The sequence below is a fragment of the Petaurus breviceps genome, unplaced genomic scaffold (genome assembly GCF_028583685.1).
Source record: "Petaurus breviceps papuanus isolate PSGF00001 unplaced genomic scaffold, PetGlider_PUasm1.0 188, whole genome shotgun sequence".
NCBI lineage: Eukaryota > Metazoa > Chordata > Mammalia > Diprotodontia > Petauridae > Petaurus > Petaurus breviceps.
The window spans coordinates 33051671-33057670 of NW_027185804.1; the positions used below are offsets into that span (position 1 = coordinate 33051671).

A 6000-nucleotide genomic window follows, 5' to 3' on the forward strand; every position below is an offset into this window, starting at 1 on the left:
AATGGGAATGTAAATTTTAAAGATCTTCCCTGCCCCTAGGCTAAAGTGCACCTGGAGCCTGGGGTGGGAGGCTTGTTTTTCAGTAGATACTTCTTGATTGGCCAGTGGATCAATAAGGTTACATTCTCTGAGCCAGGAGAAGGCTATATAAGCCCTGATGTGAGGCTTTGTGTTGGGGCTCACTTTGAGAAGTGTTCTGTGATTTGATCTGGTTTCTGGGAAGCCGTTGTCCAGAGCCCCCCAGCTTTGAAAAACCCAGATGTTGATTGGGTATGAATGTAATGGTTGGACAGTTTGGAAATCTGTCTACTTGATCTGTTTCTGTCTTGATAATTCTGTCTGTATATTCTGAAGTTCAGGGTGCTGACCTCTTTCCCCCGAACTAGGTAAACGATACATGTTTAACTGATTAAAGTAAGCTTGTTAACCCATTTTGAGTTGCTTTTCTTTATCAAAGCAGATCCAAGAACCTGTATTGGCAGCAAACCCTGAGCACGCTTGGGGTGCTTGCTGCTACAGATACACACCCTCCTGACCTCTACCTCTTGGATTCCCTAATTTGTTTCATGACACTTTCCAGGTGCTATCTCTTATATGAGACCATTCCTGATCCCATGGTTATTCATTCTCTCTCCCTGAAATTGTTTTGTCCACGATATGGCCTCGAGGCCACATGTGGCCCTCAAAACAAGTCAAATTCCAAATAAGTTGTATTTAGTCAAAGAGTCATACTTGAGGACCTAGAGGGTCACATATGGCAGGTTCTCCATTCCTGGTCCATACCTTGTTTTAACTTACCTGTATATATGGTACCTCCTTCCCAAAGGAAAGAAGTCCCTTTAAGGCAGAGGGTTTTGTATCCCAGTGCTTAGCATGTTGTCTTAGCCACGGTAGACCCTTAATACATATTTGTTGAGTTCAATGGAAGCACAGAGGTGATGGGAGAAGATCTCCTGGACAATAATGAAATCTAGGAGAGGGGGATTGTGGGCAGGTCAGTTACAAATAATGCTCAGCCCATTCAGGTCAGTTTAACAAATATGTATTAAGTGACTAATTTGTGCAAACCTCTGTGCTGGGTCCTGGGGATAAAAAGCGGAAAAAAAAAACCTGATCTTGCCCTCCAGAAACTCACATTCTAATCAAAGGATACAATGTAACAGAACATGAACTTACAATGCTGAAGTATGCAGGAAGGATGTAAAAAGTAATACAACGCAATTTCAAGAAAGCTTTCAGTCTCACCAGTATGTAAATCAGCATGCAAATGACATAGTACCACTGCCATCAGAGTTCCCAGAGTAATTCATTTCTAATATTTACTAGTAGCAGCGATTTCACGGGTTCATTTGACATCTTTTTAAAAAGCATTAATCACATATTGTCATCGATTCAGAAGGCAATGCAGGTCCTTCTAGTTCTATATTATATCACCTGGAGACTTCAGCCTCAATAAGGCTGCTTGCATAATGTGCCTGGCTAATAGCAGGCCCATTCTGTTCCCGTATATTAAGGATAGATTGAGCTGAGCAATACAAATAAATACTCAGAATGATAACCACCCAGAAGTGAAATATATATTCAGTAAGTTGAATAATAGTGAATTTGACTGGGGGTGGGGGTGGGGGGGAGTCAGTTGGAGAGGGCCAGGATGGAAACATTTGGAGGGGAATTGGACATATCAGGATATGCCTAAGGAAATGAATGCCTCTTTGTCACTAATTGGTTCTCCATTTTCAGATGTCTCATCACTGCAGGGAGGTGACTATGGGTTCTTAAAGACTATGCCAAGAGAGCTCAAGCCTGGTGACACTGTACCAAAGGATTCCGAGCATAGTGACAAACTGTAGGCCACCTGAGGACCAATCTGAACACATTCAGAGAAGCTCATCACCAGATGCCCTTCAGGGATGAGAATTTTTTGGTCCCAACTCATTCTTTAAAGCCTTCTATTATACTGCATGATAGGGATTCTTAACCTGAGGACAATCAGAAAATACACATACACACACTCAGTTATAATTGTATTTCAATATGACCAGTTTACTTTGTGATCCTACATATTTTCTTTCATGCATTCACAAACACGATTCTGAGAAGGGGGCCATAGGCTCCACCAGACTGCCAAAAGGGTCCCCCCAAAGAGTTAAGAACTCCTGGCATGGAAGATCCTGGAATCATAGATTCAGAACTGGAACACATCAACCAATCATCAAGCATTTATTAAGTATCTCTTCAGTGTTCCAGGCAGTGTGCTGGGTACTGAGGGTACAAAAGCAAAACTGTAGCAGCCCCTGTCCTCAGAGAACTTACATTCTTCTAGGAACACTCTCCACATTCACAGATAAGTAAATCTTAGCACTGCTGCTCTCTGGATCAACCTCTCCATATCTAAAAGATGTTTTAGGAATAAGATTCTCTTAAAAAAAAACAATATGTGGCAGACCACAGAGAATAGAGAAGAGGGTTTATTATCTACTGAGGGACCTATGAGTACCACATGTTAAAAAAAACATTTAAGACCTTCAAACAGAAATAATTTTGATAACTTTGTATTGGTATTTTAAAATTAACTTGAAATGACATCAATATCATCTGATGAATAATAGAACTCCAAAAATGTGATAGTTTGATGTTTTTTTTTAGAGAAACAGGGGTAGGGGGTGAGAGGATGGAAAAATTAGACAGGGAACCAGATCTGGGTTCAACTCCCAGCTCTACCACTACAATACCTACATGACTTACAGCAAATCAAAAGAGCACCTGATTTGGAGTCAAAGGACTTGGGTTCAAATCCTGCCCCTGGCACTTACTACTTATGTGACTTTGGGATGCTCACTTCATCCTCCTGGGCCTCAGTTTCCTCATTTGTAAAATGAGGTAATGTGACTTAAATGCCTCTGAGGTCCCTTCCAATCCTGGATTAATGATATGGACTTAGCTTCTTCCTTTGTAAAATGAGATTTGACTAGATGGTCTTTTAGGTTGCTTCCAATGAATTTATGATCCTATGGCCTCAGTTTCCTCATATGTAGAATGAGAGGGATGAACTTGATGACCTCTAAGGTCCCTTCCAGCTCTATGATTCCATGATTTTATTTTCCAAATGAGAAATAGATTTCCCCCAACGCACTATCAAGTACAACCTCATACCCATGTTTTAATTCCACGTTTAACAGGAAGGCATGTCACACAGTGAAAAAGAGAACAGGATTGTGTGACTGTAGGTTAGAATGAAGAATTCCTGTATGGATCCTCCATTGCATTCTGAAGAAGCTCTGAATATTAGAAAATGTTTCCTTACACCCAGTTAAAATGAGCCTCTTGGTCACTTCCATTCATCACTCCTACTTTTTCCCTCCTGGACCAGGAAAAATAAGCCTAATCCCCCTTCCACAAGGTAGCCTTTCAAATACTTTTTTTTTTTTAAAGCAATCGGAGTTAAGTAACTTGCTCAAGGTTACACGGCCAGTTATTTCTGGGTGTGGTGCTGAGTATCTGAGACCGGATTTGATCCAGGTCATCCTGACACTGGAGCCGGTGCTCTTACTCGCTGAGCCACCTGGCTGCCCCCTTTCAAATACTTGAAGCCAGATATCATCATTCCCCATCTCCTCCAATCTTCTCTTCTCCAGCCTAAACATCTCCAGGCATTTGGAGGGGTTGGGGGTCAAGCTCAAGCAAATTCCTGCTTTTACTCTGCCATCTTGGCTCTGTGTCTCACCCCCAAATATCTCCAGTTCCTACAATCAATTCTTCTGAAAGTGGTCCATTTTGTCATTATTCTCCCTCAGAGCTCCCACTAAGTCTGATATTTTAATAGTATTTTAATTTTTTCCAATTATATGCAAAGAAAGTTTTCAATATTCACTTTTATAAGATTCTGAGTTCCAAACTTTTTCTCCTTCCTTTCCTCCCTCCCCAAGATGGCAAGCAATCTGATAGGTTATACATGCACAATTATATTAAATCTATTTCCACATTAGTCATGTTTTTAATTGACTCACTGTATAATGGAGAGATTTTGCAGTGAAATGACTGGAGATTTTGTCAAGGTGTTGACTGTCAGTCTCAGTCCCATCCCCCTATAGCAGTAGTTCTTAATGTTTCCTGTGTGTTATAGACCTCTTTGGCAATCTGGTGGTTTCTATGGATGATTCTCAGAGTCAGGTTTTTAGAAGCATAAAGCAAAATGTATAGATTGCAAAGAAAACCAGTTCTATTGAGATGCTGTTATCAAATCATTTTTAAACAAGTCCACAGACCCCAGGTTAAGAATGCATGCCCTAAAGTGTGAGCTGCTTGAGAGTAGGGACTATTTCATTTTGATGTTTGTGTGTGGCTCATAGCAGCTATTTAATAAATGAGTGCTGTTGGGGTTTTTTTAATTGCTATGAGCACAAAGTTCAATAAAGTACATTTAAGAAGTCTCCTTGGCCCCTTTGCCCCAAGGAAGGCATCTGAAAAGCTAGTAATCAGAGCTCAGATGTCATTTGCAATAAGATGAGACTTGCATTGAAACAATGACCCAGAAAAATATTAAATTCAATGTCAGAAGACTCCGTATCCCACCTGCATTCCTTTGGGCGTGTCACTTTTTAGCCTTTCTGATCCTCAGTTTCCTCATCTGTAAAATGAGGATAATACTTTTCTTCTGGGCTTTTATAGGCTCCAGTCCACCTCTCCAGGTTTATTACACATTACCTCTTTTCACACACATACTATAATTCCAGCTACAGTGGCCTGCATGCAACACTCCACCTTCCACCTCCATGCCTTGGCATTGGCTGTCTCCCATGCCTGGAAGGAATCCCTGCCTCACTTCTGTCTCTGGGAATCCCTAGAATAATTCAAAGCTCAGTTCAAGGGTGATCTCCTAAAAGAAATTATTCTTTTTATCCCTAGTTGCTAAAACCATCCTACCCCACCCCACCAAAAAAACTAAATTAAATTAAATTTGTTTTATATGTGTATTTATCTTTGAATCTGTTGTTGCCTTCCTTGATAGAATAGAATCTTCTTGAAGGCAGGAATTATTTCTTTTTTTGTCTTTGTATCCCTAGCACCTAGCACAATGTGAGACACCTTTTTGGTGGTGGTGGTAGTTGTTGCTGTTCAATTGTTTTGGTCCCATCTGACTCTCCATGATCTCATTTCAGGTTTTCTTCACAAAGATACTGAGGTGGTTTGTCATTTCCTCCTCCTCTTCATGTTACAGATTCTGAGGCAAAGAGGGTTAAGTGACTTCCCCAGGGTCACACAGTCAGGAAGCATCGGAGGCCAAATTTGAGTTCAGGTCTTCCTGACTCCAGACCTAGTGCTCTGTCCACTGTACCACCTAGCTGCTTAGTTCCTTAATAAATATTGGTCAAATTGACTACTTGATTGCTTCCATTTTCACTACCTACCTTATTAGGGTTACTGAAAGAGTTAGAGAATGTATCGCATGCAGTGCCTTGTAAACCTTAAGTCCTATATAAATCCAAAATATTACCTCTCTTTGTATCCTCAGAGCTCAGCGCAGTGCCCAGTACAGAGTAGGCACTAAATAAATGCTTGTTGACTTGATTGAATCTTGGCTATTATCAGCTATTCACTTCTGAGGTACATCCCTCCTTCTTTGGAGGTTCCTGTGAGGCTCCAAGGAGCCATATGACCTTGAGGCAGCCAGGCCTGGGCCTCAAGGGAGCCAGGGGGAGCCAGGTGCCCTTCAAGCTGTGGGCTTTCCAGTAGCATAAGCACGTTCAAGGCCCTGGTCAGTCTGCACTAGGTTTGCTCTGAGCACATCATCTGTCTCCTAATGGACTGTCAGCCTGATTTACGGTGGCAGCTGTGATGCATGTTGGAGATTTCAATCCCAAAATAACAAGGCCCCAGTGAAGGAAAGGTGGCATCTGGCCAGATGGGCTTACCATTTGCGACCAGCAAGGCCACCAAGCCCCAATTCTGGGTCAAGAAAGAACAGTCCTGGCAGTCCCTACACTATTAGCAACTGATCAT

At 41.6% G+C, this 6000-nt stretch overlaps 1 long non-coding RNA gene across 2 annotated transcripts in view; it reads right to left on the bottom strand.

The window, feature by feature from the left end:
* The window catches only part of LOC138163437 (uncharacterized), a 60155-nt gene extending 54415 nt beyond the window's left edge, over positions 1 to 5740 (bottom strand). For both annotated transcript variants that reach the window (XR_011168883.1, XR_011168884.1), the window contains exon 1: positions 5495 to 5740. This is a non-coding gene — a long non-coding RNA (uncharacterized lncRNA). The remainder of the gene's footprint in view (positions 1 to 5494) is intronic.
* Positions 5741 to 6000: the final 260 nt, after the last annotated feature.